The 25,550-nt window shown below is 37.9% G+C and overlaps 1 pseudogene; it reads left to right on the plus strand.

The window, feature by feature from the left end:
- The first annotated feature begins 1,245 nt into the window (after positions 1 to 1,245).
- LOC135715320 (uncharacterized) lies at positions 1,246 to 21,463 on the plus strand (annotated as a pseudogene).
- Positions 21,464 to 25,550: the final 4,087 nt, after the last annotated feature.

Raw genomic sequence — 25,550 nt, forward strand, 5'->3', positions numbered from 1 at the left:
CAACGGAAATAATCATGAACCACTTTTCCTCCACAGCATAAATGATTTGTTAGAACAAAACGTAAGCATCTTTTCCATTCCAGATTCGTCCTCAATGGGATGGCAGAAGTAACTATTACGGATGTATCACGCCACGACGGATTCATAGCGTTTAGCGAGAAGGAAGCAAAGATAATTATATCACAACATTTCCACGTTCACATTGTGGACCTGGAAAAATTTGAGAGCAGTTTCCAAAACCTGCAATATACACTACACCAAATCGAACGACGTAATACGACACAACCTTTTTTCAAAATGCTAAATATAAGGATGGAACGACTATCCGACAATTTCTACCGACTTAAACCAGTACACCGACAAAAAAGAGGACTTCTTAATCCTCTTGGAACGTTCATTAAATCACTGACTGGAAATTTAGACGACAACGACTTGCTACTCATCCGACAAAGCATGGAAAACTCTAGAACAAAGACTAATTTTCTAATAAATGAAAATAATAGGCAAATAAGAATCAATCAACAGTTTGAAGCAAAGGTCAATGACCTTATAAAACATGTTAATGAACATCAGATGGAAATCCTCAGGAAAATTTCTAGAATGAATAGCAATTCAAACGTTCAGAATGAAAATTACTTGAAAGGTATAGTTCATGATATATTATTCAATATACAATTATTAAATAATCAACTGAAAGACATCTTCGAAGTAGTTCAGTTATCTAGATTAGGGATCGTATCGAAAGCTATTCTTAATTATAACGAAACTAAATCCATATTAACCACACTAGAAGATCAAAATATCTCAATAAGTAGTACAGATCAGATTTATGAATTTTTAAGCATCCAAACCTACCACGAAAAATCAAAAATCGTATTTGTTATAAAAACTCCAATTTTTAAACAAGGGTACTACCAATATGTTAAATTCGAAACTTTACCAAAAGATCGTAAAATTATATCAACATTGTTCAACTCAGCTGTTTTGGGTAAATTTATGACGTTAGGAGTAAATCATGAATGTTCTATCATAGAGAAATATAGGATCTGTAAAGTCCAGGAGCTAACCAATCTAACAGGCGATGGCTGCATCGACAACGCTTTAAGAGGAAACAACGCATCCTGTCCTTACGAAGAGCAACGAGACGAGATGGACATCAAACAGATAAACGAACATACGCTGATAATAAGGAACGCCATCCAACCTATCCTTCTAACCTCGAGCTGCAACATTAAAACTCGAAAAATGACCGGAACTCTACTGATCAGCTACAATAATTGCACTATTTCCATCAACGGAATCAACTACGATGGCAGAAAAACCGTGGATCATCATGACATGAGAATAATCTCAACCATTGGAATAGACTTCCAAGCTACAACCATCCTGAAGAAAACTGACCTACATCAAGTCAACTTGCTAAGAATTGAAAATCTCAACCACATCAGTCAACTGAGAAAGGACCACACAACCCTGGAACACACCACAACTGGACTTCTCACCCTGTTTGCAGTAATAATTATCGGGTTAACTATTTGGAATCTAAGAGGACAATGTGGAACAAACATCAATCTACAAGAACCAACAATAGAGGTAAAATCATGTAAAACATTAAATACGCAATCTTCTTTATCTTCAGACGAAGAACATAAAGAATCCAACCCACCTTCTTTCGAGGGCTCACCAAACTCGATCCAAGTGATATATGAAAAAATTCATCTGGATAACAAACAGCAGCCGAGATTTCAGTTCTAGCATGCACGAATCATCAAAAACGTCAGGAGCACAAATAAGATTCGAGACGAATCTTCTCTAAAGGAAGGTCTAGTTATCAAACGTATCTCCAACCCTACTGCACCGAGTATCATACTGCAGCATAAACACCTTGCGTGCAGTAAACCCAACGAGGGTATTGACATCATAAACCCATCGAACCATCCACGCATCGAGTCAGCATTCTAACCAGAGCGAAGTCCATCGACCACACGACATCGTTACCAAGGAGGACGGAAACCAGAGTCAGCAGAATGGATCACCACAGCCACGCGCCTTTGATAGGAACCATAGCTTAGCTTAGGGAATATTTCAATTAATAAAATCAGTCTTAATCCATCAGTTACTTGAGTCAGTTCCTTTTTAAAAACGTATCCGCGGTCCCCTAACTTTTAATTTATATATATTAGAGTGTTTCAGCGTTATATGGAAAAGTCAAAGTCTGGAATTTCAAACGCTACCCTCTAGAAGTTTAGGGGGTCAGAATCACCCTGCCAAAATTTGAAGTGATTTGGTTCACGGGAACCCCTCGCTCAAACGGCTTGAAGTTTGTATGGGGAAAATCGACAAAATGTATGGGGGAGCGAGCCACTTCCACATTCGCGGCTCTAGGTGGCGCTGTAGTGGGTCGATTTTCTTCGTGTACAAAATGTAGCATCTTTGGAGTAATGGGAACATCTTGGCTCAAGACCGGATGTGAATCCGAGTTACCCCCGAAAAGTTATTAGCGTTTACTTCTGGGGAGGGCCTAACGCGCTTGTGCAGTTTTTATTTTTACGAACAGGTATACGAATAGCAATGTTTGCATAGGTATAACTTTTTTGTTTAACCATGAAATTGGTTGAAATTTTCACAGTAAGTAGAAAAATGTTCGAAATTATGGTCTACTAAAAATTGGAACAGATTGGCCAAGTGGTTCCGGTTTTATTCCGGGTTTCCGAGAGGCCATCTGGGGGAGAAAAGGTACCAGTCGTCTAGAACAAGGTGGTGCTGAAAATCCACAGAAACAGGCATCTATGGGTAGTGCTGATTAATATTTTAACAAAATCAACCCATAACCTGGTTCTAAATACTGAGCGTCCACCGGAAGGCCTTCCGATGACCCGGATCAACCTTAATCTGGATTATTATGTATTTTTGATCAAAGTAGGCCTTGATTTTTCTCTGCAACTATATGAAATGTAGTAAATTAATGATTTTAGATATATAAGCGTTTCAATGGCTTCAAGTGGTCACCAGATGATCCGCCGGAAGATCCGAAACATCCGTAAAATTTAGTGCTACTTAAATTCGATCAAAGTAGGCCTTGATTTTTCTCTGCAACAATGAGAAATGTTGTAAAATGGTGATTTTTTATGTGTTAGCTGTTCAATGGCTCCGAGTTATCACCAGATGGTCCGCTGGTAGATACGAAACATCCGTAAAATTGATTGCTGTGTAAATTTGATCAAAGTAGGCCATGATTTTCCTCTCCAATTTAATGGAGTATAGTAAAATGGTGCTGGTCGTTGGATCCAAGTTGTCACCAGATGACCCACCGGAAGATCCGGAACATCCGTAAAATTTATTGCTGCGCAAATTTGATCAAAGTAGGCCTTGATTTTGCTCTGCAACAATGTGAAATGTAGTAGAATGCTGATTTTTCATATGTTAGCTGTTCAATGGCTCCGAGTTATCACCAGATGGTCCGCTGGTAGATACGGAACATCCGTAAAATTGATTGCTGTGTAAATTTGATCAAAGTAGGCCTTGATTTTCCTCCGCAATTATATGGAATACAGTAAAATGGTGATTTCTAAAATATTAGCTGGTCATTGGTTCCAAATGGTCACCAGAAAACCCACCGAAAGATCTGGAACATCCGTAAAATTGGTTGGTACGTAAATTTCATCAAAGTATGTCTTGATTTATCATTGCAACTGTATATAATGAAGTAAAATTATGATTTTTATATATTGGCTGGTCACTGGCTCCAAGTGGCTCGCCGAAAGATCCGGAACTCTGCAACTACGTGAAATGTAGTAAAATGGTGATTTTTGTTATATTAGCTGTTCAATTGTTCCGAGTGGTCACGACATAACCCGCTGGAAGATCCGGAAAATCTGATAAATTTATTGCTGCGTAAATTTGATCAAAGTACGCCTTGATTTTACTCTGCAACTATGTGGAGTGTAGTAAAATGGTGATTTTAGATACATTAGCTGTTCAATGGCTCTGGGTAGTCACCAGATGGTCCGTGACAAACCTAATACTTTGGTCTATCATGTTATTATGCCGTACTTCAAATCAATCAAAAATGTTTGTAAATTTAAATATAAAGGCATATTATTGGAATATCCAAAGAATAAAAAAGATAGGGGGGCTCAGATAGCCTACCCTAGCAAAGCCTGAGATAAAATTGAAAACTACATTTGATGTTGTGATGACGCTGATAATGATTACTCAGGTTGCTGTCGTTTTGGTAATTTTAACGGTTAAAATATCAAAATTGACAACAACATAATCTTCCTGTGACATCTCATTGAAAACGAATTCAGCTATCAGTGATAGCAAACTGATGTTGATTTTAGGACATGATCTCCAAATAATTATTGCTTTCAAATATTCACAGATGAATTTATAATAAGCCATCACACAATCAGGCGCGAGTACAACATTGGGAAACATTTTCCAACAATATTAAATGCAATTTCGACCTAGATGGAAAGCTGTTACCTGATCTGACTGGTAATCAAATTTAAAGTGTACTTAAAAATTGTTAGGGCGTTGTTATATTCGTTATATTTATTTTATTTAGATAAATAGTTTTTTTTTTTTTTTCTTTGGTTTGTTTTTTCCGTCGATCTTGTTTTCCGTGCTGAGCACCAATGCTACCGACGTGCCAGGAAGGCAGCTCCCACACCTGGACCCTACCTATCGACCCATCAACTCATGAACCGGGGACCAACGGCTTTACTTCCCATCCGAAGAGATAAATAGCTGTTCGAGCATCATTTAAAAAGATAGATGCCTGAATTATTGGATGATGGTTTATTTTAATTTTATATTAATTTTACTGAAATAAAAGCCATATTTTTAGTAATCATAATAGGACTTATATTTTATTAAAATCTGTTCACTACGAAAAAATTTTAAGCGTTTTACTAAAGCTCAATCTTCAAACAGACTCTGTCAGTCAATTTCAAAGCTATATCGTTGAACTATTTATTGATTCATTCATCATTCATAAACCACCAGTTAATATTTCAGAAATCTATCTGTTAAGTGTTTTAAAAAGTTGTCCGTTCTGGTGAATGGGAAACCGTTCAATAGATGCATATTTAACACTTACGTGCCTAACATATTTTAAACCAATAACCATCATTGCTTCAGATCTCTATTGGTTCTCATGCAATTTTACAAATTACTTATAATTTTTGTTTGTATAAATATTTTTATATAAATTTTAAATTTTATTTTTATTTCAAAATATTTAAACAAGGAGTGGGGTAAGCACCTAAAATAGGCACATCGTTTACTCCTTGTTTCAATATTTGAATTTATAATAAAAATTAAATTCAACCTTCAGCAATTTGAAAAATGATAAGCAATTTGAAACTTGTTGCAACAAAATTCGCGTCGAGAACTGACGGTAGCAATTCAATTTTTATTTTGGTTGGAATAGATAAGGAACGTAAGCGTAAATGTTTTACCCACTAATGATTATCTGTTACCCATTAATGAGTAATTTTCTTCAAGTTAGCGTGCAGGACACCGGTCCAAAGTGAGAATAACCATTTTTAAATCTGAATGTCGTTGGCTCTATGGAGATTTTGAAAATGGCTATCCCCACTTACCCCAGGTTAAACATATCCTGGTTTACCTTATATGTTAATTAAATCATATTTTATGAGATACACATTTTTTGATTCTTAATCACAGAGTACTATATTTAAAGATTGGTATCTTTTTTAAATTATTGATATTTGTTTCAAAAGGATCATCAATTTTACTATCTATTGCATTTTAACAGGTAAAACTACTGTAGATCGGCTGCCAATACTCATATCTTCAGGCCATGACACACAACTTCTTGGAGTGCCAAAATTAGAGAAAGGCTCTGGGGAAAATCAGGCCAATGAAATTTGTAGTTTGTTAAATAACTGGGAGCTGAGCGGTAGAGTCAATGCGATGGGTTTTGACACCACTGCAGCAAATACTGGATCAATGAAAGGAGCATGCACCCTTATTGAGAATCATTAAGGGAGGGATCTTCTGTGGCTTGCCTGTAGACACCACATCGTGGAGCTATTAATGTCTTCTGCTTGGGACACGCTTTTTCACTCAACAGGTCCTTCATCCACAATGTTCGTCCGATTTCAATCAGCTTGGCCAACTCTCAAGTTAGAGTTTGAAGAAAAAATGATCGATAAAAGTATTATTCATGAGCTCGGAGACGAGAAATGCGAGCTCATAGGTTTCATAAGAGATCAACTGGTAAACAAACAAGTTCGTAACGATTACAAGGAGCTATTGAATTTAACTCTGGCTTTTTTAGGTGTTCAATCTATAAAATTCACTCCTCCAGGGGCACATAGCCGTGCACGGTGGATGGCCAAGGCAATCTATTGCCTGAAAATCTCGATGTTTAGGGTCCAATTTATTCAAAGTTCCTATGAACAGAAATGTATGCCCGTAATTTGCATGTTTATAATAAGATTTTACATAACTTCGTGGTTCAATGCTCCTCGTTCATTGTCGGCAGCACGAAATGACCTTACCCTGGCAAAAAAAACTACTTAATTATAGATCTTCGTTCAAAAATAACACCGATAATGTTTATGCTGCAGCTTCAAAAAAACTCACAAGGCATTTATGGTACTTGAGTGAAGAGCTTATAGCCATGGCATTTTTTGATCCAGAGGTAACTATTGAAGAAAAAAAAATTCCATGGTCACTGCTCTCAACATTCAAAAAAGCAATGCGGATCGAAATGTTCGTTGTGAAATATCTTCACCCGAAGTTTTAAAAAATTATGAGTTGTCAGAATGCTTCTGAAGAACACCATGAATTTTTTTGAAATATCAGGAATTTCTTCAAGATTCTTAGAACAAAACCCCAACCAATGGGAAGATTTGATAGATTATAAACGAGGGAAAAATCATGTTGCTTCAATATTGGTCGTGAACGATTGTGCAGAGCGAGGTGTTGCTCTAATAGAAGCATTTTGTGGCAAGATAACATAAAGTGAAGAACAACTGCAATTTATGTTGAAAGTTGTTGAACAACATCGGCGCACGTTTCCAACAAGTTCACGGACTACATTAAAACAAAGTAAACATAACATTTATCTTGCACAATAAAAAGCAGTGTTCAACAACAACTAATGGGAGATTTTAGTGTAATATTAATGAGAAAAAAATCATGATGTGGAAATCTACTTTCTGTGGGGCAAGATTAATGTATTTCATACTTTGTTTTAATGTAATACGTATACTTGTTGGAAACATGCATGCATGTTGTTCAACAACTTTCAATGAAAACTGAAGATGATCTTTATATTTTGTTATCTTACCAAAAAATGCCTTTTTCTTCAATAGATGGTTTTGAATAGAAAAATGCTTTGGCAACAAGTCCTTCTTAAGTACCATTAAGTTTTGATGCGTTTATCTTATACCTGCATTATAAAAAATATTGGTATTAGTATTAAATAAAGAGCAATAGGCTGAAGTGTTTTGCAAGACAAAGACCATTCCACGCAAAAAAGGAAAAAGTATCCAAGTATTTTGTTGTTAAATGATGTTTAAATTTTCTTTGTTAAATTTTAAACAAAATATGCAAAGGACGGGTATGCACTACTGCTAAAAAAACTCAGAGTACACTGGAAAAATAAACTCATAATTTCATAAATATATTACTTTTGCTTTCCTTTTTGCTCGGGTATGCTCCTGGAGTTTAAAATTGTTTAAATTTGACTCCTAAAAAACAGCTATATTAAATTGCTTCTTGTAAGCGTTACTTGTTTGTTGACTATTATATCTCCAATAAAACCTTTGAGGCCGTATTTCACTCAGCAACTCATTTTGCTTATTTCTTCCGGGGACTTAATTTTATGTATACTAACTGGAATTGGGCAAATATTGTGGTTGAAGGGACTATTTCATGCAAAACCATGTTTCAAGTAGACCTGTAAACCGGTCATGTCATCGGCAGCGGTGGCGCAGAAACTATTTTCGCCTTGGTAGTACTTGCCACACAACGTGATGCCGCTGGTTTAAATCATTGATAGAATAATTTATTTATTTTTTTTTTTTTTTTAGTATTCGCCATTAAGCAGTGGTAGTGGTTAAGTAGCATTGTCATCACGAGCAGCATCCTTCCCGCAGCCAGAGTAATAATCCGCAGCAGTAGCGTCGAAATACACCAGAAACACCATGAAGCTCAAGTAGTGGTAAAGAAACGGTGGACGGAAAACGGTGTAAGTTCACTATGCTTTCAAGTACTGTGGTCTTAAGAACACGAAGGTTCGAAGCAGCAGCATCAACACAATGCGAGGTACTTGCTAAACTGGTGTAGTGTGTAACCAGTATTCTGATTAACTGGTTCAGAAGTTATTAGTTAGTAAGTTTTTGAGGTTAAGGCCCAGTTAGGTCAAGGGGATTGCCACCGTTTATTGGAACCCTAACCGATGAGTTTAGTTTCCGTCGGCGGGCACTCTCTAAAACTCATCGAGCCGGTACCCCATACACGGAACCCTTGGAGTCTTCATTCCTTGAAGGACGACACCCAACAAACCATCCGCGACCCTATGTAGGATGAGCCAAAGAAGCTAAGTCACATACAATAACCGTAAGCCCAGTACCCACGATTCAGACTACGAAATATCCATCATCTTATACCCTGGACAGACTATGGCTTATATCATGTAATATAGGCTGTCTTGAAATGAGCACTCATACATAGGATTTCCAGTGAAAACTAGATGTATGAGTGCTCATTGCAGCCTATATTACATGATATAAGCCATAGCCTGTCCAGGGTATTAGGTATAAGTTTGATCATTTATTCCCTCCTCCTCGTATGTACTAGCGAAGCTCTTACCCTCATTTATGTATTTACATGAATAAACGTAACCCTAGCAGCACACTTGTCGCAAACGGCAACTCCTATGTGATTTATTCCGGTTACAATCAAGTTGCCTCAACCTTTAGAGACGGAAGTGTATTGCTTGGGAAATTATGCTTAGTGGGACTAATACACATTACAACCTGATTGTAAAACTCAATTTTGTGACTTGTTTTGGACAAGGTATCTCTGTTCGAAACATAATTAACAGCCAGAGTACTAAGGATGCAAAGCGCATGACGATGCTGTGAACAAGCATGGTTCTCAATAACGGGACAGTCATGCAGTGTTGCAGCATCGTCATGCATTTTGCTCTCTTGGTCTTCTGACTGATTAAATAAATAGTACCGTAAGACGGGGGGACATTGAAACTAGGAAGCCACATTGGGCCAAAATTGAACAATGTTTATTGATGCAAATATCTTGAATATACAGAAAATGATGTCTAGTATATGTTTCTTGAGCTTCTGGAGTAAAGTGTAGATAACATTAACTAGTTGTTTTATTTAATTTGTACTGTAAAGTAAAGTGTCATAAATAGTAGTAGATTTTTTTAAATGTCCACAGGCAAACAAATGTTTGAACACACTTTTATGAAAATAGACGAAGGCTACAAGCGATCTTTAACCATACATACGAAGTACATTGTGATCATAACCAAGTGTACTCTTTTTTTTTTTACAATTACTTTATTTGTACAGGCTCAATCGAATAAACTTTACAGAGCCGAGTTATCCTTTGCGTTATGCATTATTACTGTCTTAAATTTAAAGTTAAAGGAACTGGACCGAGTACTCGCGGTTGTCTCGAGGTTAGTGGAGATTTACAATTTTTTGGATGGGAAAAGGGAAGAAGGGGGTTTGAAATGTGGATTACGATACAACTATTTAATTAATCCTAAAGCATGAAATTATTTCTATTCATCTTTAAAACAAACATTGGAAAAAAAACCCCACACGTACAAAATACAAACTAAACACAAGGTTAATCAAACTTACAATCTAAGGTTAATATCATAAACTCCAGACTCCAGATCGCGTCTAGCCAAAATATCCCGAACTGGAACATTAGGTTGTCTACCTCGAGCCCGAAGGGAATCATAAAAATGTGATCTGACTCCACGATACTCCGCACAAGACCAAAGGATGTGATCAGCGTCCTGGTAAAACCTTGTTCACATTCACAGAGATTGCTGTCTCCCAACCCCACACGGAACAAGTGAGCGTTTAGACAATAGTGATTGGACATGAGACGAGACATCACGCGTATGAAGTCTCGACCCAAGTCCAACCCTTTGAACCATGCAAACTTCAACACCTTAGGGATAATTGAATGTAGCCATTTTCCCAAGCTCCCTTCACTCCATTGATGTTGCCAGCTAACGAGCGACTGCTGACGATAAATAGAGAAAAATTCACTATAGGCGATTTGTCGATCATAAATGTCGCCTTCCATAGCGCCCGCCATCGCAAGTGAATCCGCCTTCTCATTGCCCAAAATTGAGCAATGCGAAGGGACCCACGCGAAGGTGATGATGAAAGAGCGCACGGATAAAGCACTAAGCAGTTCTCGTATTTTCAAGAGAAAATACGAGAAGTGCTTTACCGGCCTAATGGAACGGATAGCCTCGACAGAACTGAGACTATCCGTAAAAATAAAGTAGTGGTGTGGAAGAAGTGAAGCAATAGTTTCCAAAGTGTATTGAATTGCTGCCAGTTCAGCCACATACACAGAACAAGGAGCTTCAAGTTTTCGAGAGGCGCTATGAACTCTTAAAATACACCAAAACCAGCGGACTCCTCTATTAGAGATCCATCTGTGAAAAACGTTCTTGCAGAATCAACATGGCCAAACGTTGCAGCGTATATTGACGGAGCAATCATAGAACGATGATGCTCTGGAATTCCGCGGATTTCCTGCGTCATAGATAAATCAAAATTCACTGAATTGCTGAAATCGGAGAAGACTACACGATTGGGAATATTTCTTGAAGGGCTGACATCCTGTGTTAAATATAGGTAGTACAAAGTCATAAAACATGTTTGAGGATTTAGCTCCAGAAGCTTCTCAAAGTTTTCGATCACCAGTGGGTTCATTACTTCGCAACGGTTGAGGAGCCTCAGAGATAACTCTGAAAAACGGACGGATAGTGGCAACATGCCCGCCAGCACTTCGAGACTCATAGTATGAGTCGAGTGCATGCATCCTAACGCGATACGAAGACAACGATACTGGATCCGTTCCAGCTTGATGATGTGTGTTTTAGCTGCCGACTGGAAACTAAAACTACCATATTCTAGAGACGATAAAATCGTTGTCCGGTACAACGTCAGAAGATCTTGTGGATGGGCTCCCCACCACGTTCCGGTAAGTGATCGAAGGAAATTGATTCTTAGTTGGCATTTTCGTCTCAGATACTCAATGTGGGATCTCCAGGTGCATTTGGAATCAAACCAGACCCCGAGATATTTAAAAGACATGGAATGAGTGATCGGTTTACCCAAATGTTGAAGCTTCGGTTGTGCTGGGCTATGCTTCCTAGAAAAAACGACCAACTCAGTTTTCTCCGTGGAGAATTCGATACCTAGCTGAATAGCCCAAGTAGACAAATTGTCCAAGGTATCCTGTAAGGGTCCTTGCAGGTCAACCTCTTTTGATCCTGTGATAAACACTACCCGAGCAAAGTTAGAGATCAAATTGAAATCAGAATTTGCTGTTATGATGTAACTTATTTTGAATACTCCATTTGATCTCATTTTGGTTCACTTAACGGTTAACACAGCAAAAATGAGAGCAAAATTTTACACTGTTGAATCAAACGGAAAACTAATTCTGCTTTCAATGAAATCAATTTGATTACTGATTTTGCATTCATAATGTTTGACTGAATACGGGCCTGTCGTTAATGGTTAGCATCCATGCTTCTCACGCTGTAAGATTTGAGCTCAAATATCACCTCGGGCTAGTCACGAATGACCTAAAATACGTTAAACAAATCAAATAAACAGTAATAGTTAGTTCAACGACAGATGAACTTAAATCAAATTTTAAACAAGAAATTAACAGCAGAACTTCAAGTTAAGTTGCTTTGATTTAAAAAGTCTTGACTGCATAATGGAAGCACAATAAGATATCAGACTTCTGTCGCGACAATTGAAATCAAAATGAGCTTTCATTATGATAGGAACTGCAAACTTTAATGTCGATTTGCTTTCATTTTGTTAATCGACTTTGCTCGGGTACGCCGTCATCTGCAAGTTGTCTCAACGTGCAATTGTCACTAAGACAGACATCAATTTCTCTAACGTAGAAATTGTACAAAAAGGGGCTTAAACTTGAGCCTTGGGGGAGACCCATGTAGCTAAATCGAAAAGTTGTAGAGTTTCCATGAGAAAAGCTCATATGTTTTTCTGACAGCAAATTGTACAAAAAAATATTCATTAATGGAGACAATCCACAAGCGTGGAGTTTCTCTGAAAGAACTTCAAACGGATACTGAATCAAAAGCCCCCTTGATATCCAAGAACACAGAAGCCATTTGCTCTTTCTTAGCAAAAGCTAACTGAATTTCCGAGGAAAACAACGCGAGACAGTCGTTCGTTCCCTTACCTCTACGGAAACCAAATTGAGTATCTGAAAGAAGGTGGTTCGTCTCAACCCATTTGTCGACGCGAAAAAGGATCATTTTCTCCATCAATTTCCGAATGCACGACAGCATCGCGATGGGCCGATACGAATTGTGATCCGACGCGGGTTTATCAGGGTTTTTTAATGGCTATCACCCTTACTCGTCTCCAATCGTCGGGAACAATATTGAGCTCCAAGAACTGATTGTACAAGTTCAACATGCGCCTCTTAGCGACGTCTGGGAGGTTTTTCAGCAAGTTGAACTTGATTCTATCAGATCCCGGGGCAGAATTGCCACACGAAAGGAGAGTGAGTGAAAGTTCCACCATTGAAAAAGACTGACTGATTTCGTCTACCGAATTCGCGGTTTCGCGAGGAATCAACTGCGACGGCACGGAATCCGGACACACTTTTCGCGCGAATTTAAGAATCCATTGATCCGAGTATTCCTCGCTTTCGTTGTTAGTAGACCGGTTACGCATTCTTCGCGCCGTACTCCAAAGCGTATTCATAGACGTTTCGCGCGACAATCCGTCTACAAACTGCCGCCAGTAACCCCGTTTTTTGGCCTTGATGAGGCTCTTGAGTTCGCGTTCAAGAGATGTGTATGCGTCGAAATGCTCGCGTGTTCCGCGTTTCCGAAAAAGTTTAAACGCGTCGGACTTTTTACGGTAAACCTCCGTGCATTGTTGATCCCACCAGAGCGATGGTGTTTTCTTACGGATTGACGATCGCGGCACCGGTCGTGTTTGAGCTTGAAGTGCGCTGTCGACGATGAGATTAGAGAGGAAATTATATTCCTCCAACGGCGGAAGCTCTTCCGCTGACGATACTGTATCGTCTATCGCGGATTGAAACTTAGTCCAATCGATGTTACGGGTTAGATCATACGCGACGTTAACGGATTCTGACGAGTTGAACCCATTGGCAATCGAAATTTTGATCGGCAGATGATCACTACCGTGCGGATCCTGGATTACATGCCAAGTGCAATCCAACGATAGTGAATTGGAGCAAAAGGTGAGGTCTAATCTGCTACCATTCGAGGATGGACCAGCCAAACGTGTTACTTCTCCATTGTTAAGTATTTTCATGTTGAAGTTGTCGCAGAGATCATAAATCAAAGTAGAACGGTTATCATCGTATAGCTCCCCCCAGCCTGTACCGTGGGAGTTAAAATCTCCCATGATCAACCATGGAGCGGGAAGTACCGCACATACGTCGAAAAGTTGTTTGCGATTAACAGAGACTCTAGGAGCAATATATACAGAAGCAATACAAAGGCTCTTACCTTTAATGGTAGCCTGACATGCGAAAACTTCAATACCGGGGAATTCGGGAAGATTCACTCTATTGAAGGAATGGCACTTTTTGATCCCCAAAAGTACCCCTCCTCCACGTGAATCCTCGCGATCCAATCGTATAATGTTAAAATCATAAAAAGGGAGATCAATTTCTGAAGAGAGCCATGTTTCACAGAGGGCAAATGCATCGCAATTATTGTTATGGACTAAATACTTGAACGAATCTAATTTCGGAATAAGACTTCGACAAATTCCACTGTAGAACAGTGATCAAATCCCCGAACTCGTTTGGAAAATTATCTATCGAAGGAGATGATAGCTGCAAGAAGGGGCCATTTTGAAGTCAATTGCTTCAAGAAGGATTTTACAGTGGGAAGCAATGTGAGGACAATGCTTTTCAGAGGATCAGAAATGTTGAGGTATTTGAGAATACCGTCCACAATGTCATCAAATGAGAACAACCCAGATGAAGAAGGGGTTTCTGTTCTTAAAATTGGGGCATCAGGGGTTTTGGATGTCCCCGGAAAAGGTGGAAAATCCTGGGTATAGTCAGTTCTGCGGAATCCAGGAGGAGTAGAAATCTCCTTTTTCCCACCACTCCTTGATTTGGGCAAGCTGATTTGGGGTTCTTTATTTGCAACAATCCGCGAACGAATGCGCTTTCGTTTCCGTGCAAAACCTTCCGGAAAGCTGAAAGAAGTTCCCTCCTCAGCCAAGTCAGAGTCAGTCTCGTCATCTGACAAAAGAGAAAAGGGATTTTTGTCATTGGTCGATGGCGTGGCTGTCTTAAGCATTTCTGCAAAGACCGCCTGGAACGTTCCTTAAGGGAGCGTTTCATTTTTCCCGAGCTGTTTGTACGCCGGGCACGACGAGAGAGCATGAGGAGGAGTTCCGTTGCAGTACACGCATTTTGGTGCAGTAGCTGCGCAGGCGCCATCCTCATGCTTCTCCCCGCATGTGGAGCAGCGTGCCTTGTTGCCGCAGTGGGAGGCCGTATGTCCCAACCGCTTACAATTCTGGCAATTCTGACCCGAGGTACAAACAACCGCACAGGTAGACGAAGTTTTCCCAGCTCGATGTATTGAGGAAGGGCAGATCCAGAAAAGGTCACCCGAAACGAGTCTGTGGGGGTAAAACTCTTTTTACCCTCGCTGAGCGATACTGACTTCATTCTATGAACGGCCAGTATCTTTACCGGAGGAAGCAAGGGGTTCTTGAATCGGCCAACCGCTTGCTTCTCCAGTATCTCGGGGTTCAGGCTCGCCTCAGTGACCACGCCTTCGATCTCCACATCAGAGGCTGAAATGTACACCCTATATTCCAGTGTGAAAAACTGGGAAACAGCAATTTCATTGGCCTGTTTCAGGTTAGCGACGGTTACACGAAGTTTGTTGTGCCTAACCTTCGTTATTTCGGTCACGGCAGAGAATCGCTTTGTCAGATCATCAGATATCTGGACAACATTCCAGGGTTTGTTTTTGGGCTGAAAATAGACAACCCATGGGCCAGTCGAGTCATTCGGGTAGGCCCGCAATCTGGAGCTTTTCTCAGCCTGCTCATTGACAGACTGAGACAACGAACCATGGATGACATCATCATTTTTCTGTGATGAATGGTCATCCATGTCGTCTTCTGACAAAACATCCATTTTGTTCACTAGTGGGAGCGCAAAACGCTCTCCCACTGAACGCACAGACACAATACACAAAAAACACTACAAACACAGAAATACAAAATGAAAATTTAACTAATAGGGGAGTAAAAGAAACAAAAAAAAAAAACAAAACAAAAACTTATCTGATAATTCTATACTACTACCATCGAGCGTTATATGTGTAGGCGTTTACACAGATGGCTGGAAGGGACGCGCTGCGTGGATGACCTTCGTTGTGGTGCATCGAGGCTCGGTACTCAGCGCACACAGGCGCACGATGATTGATGAACGATGTAGATATAGAGACGGGTACTCACACTCGATGATGATGATACGTGAGCGGGTATGCGTAAGCGCGTATGCGTGACCACGCAACGATGATGCCCAAATTTGTTTGCGAATTTCCAATAGCACGGATTAATCTTTCCGAAAATGACAATTTTCACTAAAAAAAACTCACTTTTTTATCAATTTACCGGGAACTATGCCAGGAGTCACTTAGTGAGAAAAAAACTGATAATTTATATCAAGCGAATACCGAGAAAACTTCCAAAACAACGGAGCGTGAAACAAGTCGACCGTACTTCTTGCTAGGACGCAGTGAGACCCAAGTGTACTCATAATAGCTACGATAAATTTACATATTTAAGATATGTTAAGATATTTTAATTAAATTTATGTGTTGTCCCAATGTCAGCCGCCATATGGTTTTACATTGGTCTATTTTTTAATTAATTTTAGTAAAATGAGCTTTCAATTTCAATCAACCATTTCCATGACAGTCGTAATATATCATTGATGAATATATTCACTTGCTTAACATTGTTTTCCTTGCTAAAATGTGAACGTTGTTAGGTAGGGAACGAATTTTTTGATTTTTTGGCCCAATGTCACTTCCACTTACGGTATCACTGAAACACTTTCCAAACAAAATCTTAGACTATCCCATTTAGTTTAAGGGTAGTGTCAAAATGTTCCCCCGAAATTACATTTGAACACTACCCTGAAATGAAAGGGGATAACTTAAGGCTTCGTTGGATGTGTGGCTCAGAGATACTGATTTTTTATTATTATCCTGAAATATTTTATTTGATGATGAAAATGTGTGTCAACCTGTTTGCCAATCGATTTAAATACATGCGATGTTTGTGTGACTTACACACCTACACACTTGCTAACGACTACGCCGAAGCTGTCCTCATACGAAGTAATTAATTTTACTGATGTTACAATGAACAGATAATATATAAAAAATCACCATTTTACCACATTCCATATAGTTGCAGAGAAAAAGCAAGGCCTACTTCGTTCAAATTTACACAGAAATCAATTTTACGAATGTTCCAGTTCTAATGACGGACCATCTGGTGACTACTCAGAACCATTGAACAGCTAGTGTATCTTTAATTACCATTTTACTTCATTTCACATAGTTGCAGAGCAAAATCAAGGCATTTTACGGATTTTCCGTATTTTTTGAACCACCTGGTGATAACTCGAAGCCAATGACCAGCGAATATATAAAAAATCACCATTTTACTACATTCCATTTAGTTGCAGGGAACAAGCAAGGCCTGCTTTGAAAAAAATTACACATAAATCAATTTTACGGATGTTCCGGATCTTCTCACGGACCATCTGGTGACTACTCAGAGCCATTGAACAGCTAATGTATCTAAAATCACCATTTTACTACACTCCACATAGTTGCAGAGTAAAATTAAGGCCTACTTTGATCAAATTTACACAGAAATAAATTTATCAGATTTTCCGGATCTTCCAGCGGGTTATTTCGTGACCAATCGGAACAATTTAACAGCTAATATAACAAAAATCACAATTTTAGTACATTTCACGTAGTTGCAGAGCAAAATCAAGGCCTACTTTAATCAAATTTACGCAGCAATACATTTTACGGATGTTCCGGATCGTTCGGCGAGCCACTTGGAGCCAGTGAACTGCTAATTTATAAAAAAAATCATAATTTTACTACATTATATACAGTTGCAATGAAAAATCAAGGCATACTTTGATGAAATTTACTTAGCAACCAATTTTACGGATGTTCCAGATCTTTCGGTGGGTCATCTGGTGACCATTTGTAGCCAATGACCAGCTAATATTTCAGAAATCACCATTTTACTGTATTCCATATAATTGCGGAGGAAAATCAAGGCCTACTTTGATCAAATTTACACAGCAATCAATTTTACGGATGTTTCGTATCTACCAGCGGACCATCTGGTGATAACTCGGAGCCATTGAACAGCTAACATATCAAAAATCACAATTTTACAGCATTTCTCATTGTTGCAGAGAAAAATCAAGGCCTACTTTGATCGAATTTATGTAGCACTAAATTTTACGGATGTTTCGGATCTTCCGGCGGATCATCTGGTGACAACTTGGAGCCATTGAAACGTTTATATATTCAAGATCATTAATTTACTACATTTCATATAGTTGCAGAGAATAATCAAGGCCTACTTTGATCAAAAATACATAATAATCCAGATTAAGGTTGATCCGGGTCATCGGAAGGCCTTCCGGTGGACGCTCAGTATTTAGAACCAGGTTATGGGTTGATTTTGTTAAAATATTAATCAGCACTACCCATAGATGCCTGTTGCTGTGGATTTTCAGCACCACCTTGTTCTAGACGACTGGTACCTTTTCTCCCCCCGATGGCCTCTCGGAAACCCGGAATAAAACCGGAACCACTTGGCCAATCTGTTCCAATTTTTAGTAGACCATAATTTTGAACATTTTTCTACTCACTGTGAAAATTTCAACCAATTTCATGGTTAAACAAAAAAGTTATACCTATGCAAACATTGCTATTCGTATACCTGTTCGTAAAAATAAAAACTGCACAAGCGCGTTAGGCCCTCCCCAGAAGTAAACGCTAATAACTTTTTGGGGGTAACTCGGATTCACATCCGGTCTTGAGCCAAGATGTTCCCATTACTCCAAAGATGCTACATTTTGTACACGAAGAAAATCGACCCACTACAGCGCCACCTAGAGCCCCGAATGTGGAAGTGGCTCGCTCCCCCATACATTTTGTCGATTTTCCCCATACAAACTTCAAGCCGTTTGAGCGAGGGGTTCCCGTGAACCAAATCACTTCAAATTTTGGCAGGGTGATTCAGACCCCCCAAACTACCATTCCAGAGGGTGGCGTTCGAAAATATATACAGCAATTCCATAGAAAAAAGTTATAGTGGGTCTCAGAATTTCATGAAAATTGGTATAGTTCTTCCTTATCAAAAAATATTAGACTCGTATTTTTTTACTGCGCCATTAGGGTGACCATTTCCGTGTTAGGGTGGTCCAAAAAATCATTTTTTTTTTCAAAAATGTCTTTTTTCAAAAATTTATAACTTCTGAACCTCTTGACCGATTTTTACGATTGACCCTTCAAATGAAAGATGTTTTAATGCAGTTTTAAGAAAAATTATGAAACACTCAGAGATATTTGATTTTGTAGGAAAAAATATATGTAACAAATGCTTTTTCTTGATTTTCACTGCAAGGGTCTTCAACAACTTCTTATTTTAGTATTTTTAATTGAAAGATCATTTAATTTTACATAACATATCAAAAAATTAGCGATGTCGAAGAAGCAGTTTTGGAGATACAATTTTTTTAAAATAAAAAAAATATTGTTCCGCAATATATGCACCACACGTGCATGGAAACGATGAAGACGCAAGGTAGTTCACAATGCGTCTCCATCGAGTCACAGCAGCTGTGACTAATGAAATCTATGAGTAACTTACAAGCTGGGTGCAACATTCAGTTCAACCTGCGGGCCGTCCATAAACCACGTAGACCAAGTTTTAAACATTGCAGATCCTACCTTTCCCTTCGTATACTCAAATTTTAAAGCGTTTCGTTTCAATACTCCTCCCGTAGGGCCTTTTCCATGACAAGTTGCGAAAAAATGCCACACGGCAGCAATGCCAAAAATTTTTTGCATGTTGCATCAGTACCTAAGAGTCCAAGCTGTACCTCATAGGTATATCACTCGTTCGTATGCAATGACTTTTACATAAGCTCCAGCCCAATAGGCTTCGCGGCGTTAGTGACATTTGGAAATGTTTGGTGGTGTTTGTATTTATTCGAAATATTCATCTATTTACCTGAAACAGCTGTTTGAAGTGACGTCATTGCTTACGAACAGGTGATATACCTATGAGTTACAGCTTAGACTCGTAGGTATATCACTCACTCGTAGGTACGATATAATGCTTCACATAAAACAACGAATGTTATGAAAGAAATGATCAGTTAGAAATCAAAGTTTCCTACTAGAACAGTTGAATTGAAGAATATCTAAAAATGAAACGTAAGTGTTCAATGTGTGATGTTTGGATGTTGAGTTCATGTGCCAGAAAAATCACCAATAAATTGTACGATTATGCAGTGGAAAAAAAGATTAAAATCAGGCTTGCTTCCACTCACTTGCTATAAAAACATGATTTTCTGAATTTTGAAATCATTAGATGTTATAATCAAATTTTGTACTCGTTAGATACAAGAAAAGATTGAAAGGCAAGTGTTTGACACATGAAACCTGTCAAATTTGCTTTTAGATAGTCACAATCAGCGATTTTACGACTCGCGAGCGCTCACTCTGAGTGAACGCTCACGAATCATAAGATCGCTGATTGTAACACTCTGGTAGCGAAATTGACAGATTTTATGAGTCAAACACTTGCCCTTCAACCTCTTCTTGTATCCAACAAGTACAAATTATCATTATAACATCTAATGGTTTCAAAATTCAGAAAATCATTTTTTTATAGCAAGTGAGTGGAAGCAACCCTGATTAAAATAGATGAGAGTAGCTCCTTCATTTGTCAACGATGCTACCACAAACTATATGAACTCAATGATGCCGTGACCGAAGAAGCCGTTGCAGGACCATCCAAAATCGCTGCTGCAGGTACGTTATTTGAAAATTCATGTGATTCTTCTTTAAATTTCAATTCTTTTCTTCTAACTACTAACTTAAACTCTTCTTTTTTGCAATCATTTTGCAGAGTCCCATCGAAGCAACCAGCATTGAATCAATTTCCGATGCGGGACCGTCCAGAATGGTTCCTTTTCCCTGCCAAGGTAAATAATAAAACATAAATCATTTGTATGTTTTTTTCTAATAATCAATCATTTTTTATATTTATTTTCAGAATCAGTGGAAACAACCAGTTCTGAATCGATCGTTACCACCTACAACGCACCTTTGTCGGACGAAAATGAATTCCTTATACAACTTAAGAATAAATATAAAGAAACAAGAGACAGTAATGAGCGATACAGGATTTTAACCACACTTCCCAAAAGTTGGTCTACATATAGAATTATGAAGGAGTTCAATGTTTCCCAACATATGGCCAACCAAGCAAAAGCACTGCAGCAAGAGAAAGGAATAATGTCGGTGCCTGTAAAGAGGTTAAGCAGAGCTTCATTAGGAGAACCAACGATAATGCTTGTTCGTGATTTTTACAATAGTGACGATATAAGTCGTGTTTGTCCGGGGAAAAGAGATTATTTAATATCTAAAAATGATGAAGGCGAAATCTACGTACAAAGAAGATTAGTTTTGTGTAACTTGCAATAGGCGTACTCCATCTTTAAAAATACATATCCTGATATTAAAATAGGATTTTCCATGTTCGCCAGTAACCGTCCGAAACACTGCATTTTGGCAGGGACAAGTGGCACGCATACCGTATGCGTTTGTATATATCATCAGAACGTTAAACTTATTTTTAAAACACTACAAAGCAGACAATCACTCCCAGAGGGTGTTGATTCCTATCACGATTTGTTCAAAAAAATAATTTGTCAAAATCCAAGTGAACAATGCTGGCTGCAGTGTTGCAAAAATTGTTCAGGAACGCAAATTTTGGCCACAGAACTAATGACTATTCTTAGTAACGGACATGTTGAATCAATACAATTCAAACAATGGCGTCAAGTAGAGAGATGCATTATGGACTTAGTTGAAATGGACACACAGGAATTTATTGATACTTTTTTAGAAAAATTATTCAATTTATTGCCGCATAACTTTATAGCTGAGCAACAGGCAAATTACATGAAACACGTCAAAAGCAATTTGAAAGCTACAGAATGCATCATAATCTGTGATTTTTCGGAGAATTATTCTTTCGTTGTGCAGGATGCAGTTCAAGGCTTTCATTGGGCGAACGCCCAATGTACTATTCACCCTTGTGCTATTTATTTTAAAGACGAAGAATCTAACGATTTGAAATTTACTAGTTTTATTGCAATTGCTGATTTCACTAAACATAATCATGTCGCAGTTCGTTTATTTCTTACGCATTGTCTAGCGTTCATAAAATGTAAATTGCCAAGCTTACAACAGATTTACTTTTTCTCAGATGGATCAGGAAGCCAATATAAAAATAAGATGACCGCTTTTAATTTATGCAACATGCAAAAAGATTTTGGCATTGCTGCCGAGTGGAATTTTTTCGCAACTTGTCATGGAAAGGGCCCTTGTGATGCTTTGGGAGGAGTATTAAAACGAAACGCTGCGAAAGCGAGTTTGCAAGGCCACCATATAACAACGGCCCAAGAACTTTACTCATGGGCTATTTCTAAGCCAGATTCAAAAATACACTATCAGTTTTTTTCGGAATCCGATTACAATAAAATGGAAAGAAAATTGAAAAACCGTTATATACATGTGAACCAAATTTCGGGGACACAGTCATTCCATAGTTTTAAGCCTCAAAACGAAAAGTATATTATTGTCAAACGGTATTCATTTTCAACGGAAGAAAAATGTGTGAAATTGTAATTAAAGAAAATAAATGCTTCATGTTTTACTTATTTTTCTTCGACCTCGTCATTATTTGTAGCATTTAAGTACTTCTCCCAGAATTTTGATACCAAAATTAATAATGTCAAACTGGGGCCTGTTTTAAAGCCACGAAGACTTCAATGGGGGAGGGGAGTCCAGCCACAGTATACGCTCGGTAAAAATATTTTAAAATTTTAGTAAAGTATACGAGGGGGGAGGTAGGATCTGCAATGTTTAAAAATTGGTCTACGTGGTTTATGGACAGCCTCCAGGCTGAACTGAATGGTGCACCCAGCTTGTAAGTTACTCATAGATTTCATTAGTCACAGCTGCTGTGACTCGATGGAGACGCATTGTGAACTACCTTGCGTCTTCATCGTTTCCATGCACGTGTGGTGCATTTATTGCGGAACAATATTTTAAAAATTGTATCTCCAAAACTGCTTCTCCGACATCGCTAATTTTTTGATATGTTATGTAAAATTAAATGATCTTTCAATTAAAAATACTAAAATAAGAAGTTGTTGAAGACCCTCGCAGTGAAAATCAAGAAAAAGCATTTGTAACATATTTTTTTCCTGCAAAATCAAATATCTTTGAGTGTTTCATAATTTTTCTTAAAACTACATTCAAACATCTTTCATTTGAAAGGTCAATTGTAAAAATCGGTCAAGAGGTTCAGAAGTAATAAATTTTTGAAAAAAGACATTTTTGAAAAAAAATGATTTTTTGGACCACCCTAACACGGAAATGGTCACCCTAATGGCGCAATAAAAAAATACGAGTCTAATATTTTTTGATAAGGAAGAACTATACCAATTTTCATGAAATTCTGAGACCCACTATAACTTTTTTCTATGGAATTGCTGTATATATATATATATATATATATATTTGTGAATCCTCGTTGACAAACGTTACCTGTTGTGCTCGTCAACCGTACATAAAGTACTTGCTCATGCTGGAGAAATTACAATTCATTCTCCAGCTTTTCTTGGAATATTTGCAGAAGAAGCAGCACAAAGTCAGCATAAACAGCTGAAAAAATAAACGTTCCAGAGTCGAAAACTTACATGATGTCTTCATTCGGACAATATTGAGAAAACAATAAAAAAAAAGATTGAAATAAAATTTATACCGTTTCTCCCAGTTTTTTTTTTATTATAGTCACTTAAACACTCTTGGGTCATTCGTGACTTGTCCGGGGTGAGATTTGAACTAGTAACTTTGGCGTGAGAGGTACGAATGTTAACCACTACGCCGGAGACGTACCCGCAAAAGTTAATTTAAGCCCCCCATTTTCACTCATTCTGTAACCTATCTTATAACTGAAATAAACTAGGAAGAACGAATATAACCATTAATTGAAATGAAGCCTATGTTTTTCACAATATGTTTTCCGTCAGTAAATGTTGCAGAAAAGACTTGAAAATATTATCATTAAAGATCAATTAAAAACTAAACCCTTATCAAAAGTTGTTCGTGAATCATTAAAATGTGTTCCTCGTCCCTTAGTTAATAATTACAAACATTCAACATGTTACATTGAAGCAAAAATGAAGAAAATATTTTTGTCCGCTTGCTTGTATGGAAATTTCCCATAGTGCATCTGTTCCAAAAATGTTTAGTGTTGTATAGTGTTTCGCCCTTTCAAAATATTGATGATACACAATCGCACTTCAGCAATCTCAGTGTTGACACTATCTTATTATTAAAAGAGTTTGCTTTCCCTATAAGACAAGCATGGAAAATATATGTATGCTTTCGTATAATAAGGTTTCGATCACTTACCTCATAAAAAAACAATTTTTGTTTTTATATCCAGGCATTTTAAGCAAAAGGGTTTTATTACTATGAAATTATTTTTGTTTTATGAATAACTCTACACAGCAGTTGTTTTTAAAGGCACAACAAAAATTGGCGCTGACAGAGGTTGTCAGTATAAGGATTTCTAAAGTGTGATTGTGTCAGTGATTTGTTTTCATCAGCATTGCAAACTATAGTCGCTATATTCATAGTCTGGCGGATAGAATCTCGGGAACCAATTGAGTTGTCAAATAGCGGAACCAATCGAGCAAATCACGACCAACAACAGAAAAGAACACATCAGCTATTTCGAACAAAACTTCGGAAACCGTTTTCTCGTGATTCAAGGCTCGCCTAACACTATCTTTGGGTTGGGGAAAGATTCCCCTATCCGATGATGCCGGTAATTTGCGTTCGATTGTCGAGGAAAGAATAATCAACGTTTGGTTTATAAAAATTGATAGGACCTTTTCAATTGTTGGTCTACAATATATGGAATTGGTTCCGCTTTTTTTATAGATCGAAATTCTATCCGCCAGACTATGAATATAGCGACTATATTGCAAACTAGCGGGTGCATTGCCATGTAAAGTTGTTTATTATTTCCCTCTGACTTATACATTTTATTCATATATGAAATTGGACCTGTCAATATGAGTTTGACAGCGATTTTTTTAATGTATTTTCCTCGAATTTTTGTTATGTATTTCGCTCTCACATATCGCACCAATTCAACCGGAAGTGAAATATGTTATTGAAGATTTTTTTCAGATTAAAGAATTTTGCGTATATGTATACAGTGCTACAAAATCTCGACATACACGGCGATATTCAAAATTCTGCTTTGTTCATTAATTTTTTGCTAGCAGTCATCGTCAAGGAAAACCATGTCAATTGTCAGTGACGTGTACTATGTAAAAAACAACAACAATATGCACGGAAAAACGAGTCTATGTATTTATGATTTCTTATTTTTAACCACTTTTAGAACTGGTAAGAGCTGTCATATAAGGGATAAAATGTATAGCAGAAAAGTGCATAAAATTTAGAAATTTCCAGAAAAAAACCAATTTTCAATAGAAGTGTTTAAATTTTTTCCCTAGCTGCTGATAAGAAAAATCAACAATTTCTGAAAACACAGTGGCTATAATTGATAATTTTATTCGCAAGTAGATAGGTTGTTTGTAGTATTAGTAGAGACAATATAGAGATTTTCACGTCCGGTGGTATTGGTACGATATGTGAGAGCACGTTAATGAAAATCCGAGAAAAACACATAACATAAAAAAACCACTGCCCAACTCATTTTGACGGATTAGATCTAATTTTCATTCATTTTTTAGGTTAGTCAGAGGAAAATACATACACACAACAGCACTGAGACAAATTGAGTTTCTCTTACGCCCGCTTCCTCCCGTTGGGGTGAAACAGCCATATTGTCTCA

Source organism: Ochlerotatus camptorhynchus, unplaced genomic scaffold (genome assembly GCF_037179485.1).
Source record: "Ochlerotatus camptorhynchus isolate MF236.1 unplaced genomic scaffold, CSIRO-AGI_Acam_v1.1 ptg000850l, whole genome shotgun sequence".
Lineage (NCBI taxonomy): Eukaryota > Metazoa > Arthropoda > Insecta > Diptera > Culicidae > Ochlerotatus > Ochlerotatus camptorhynchus.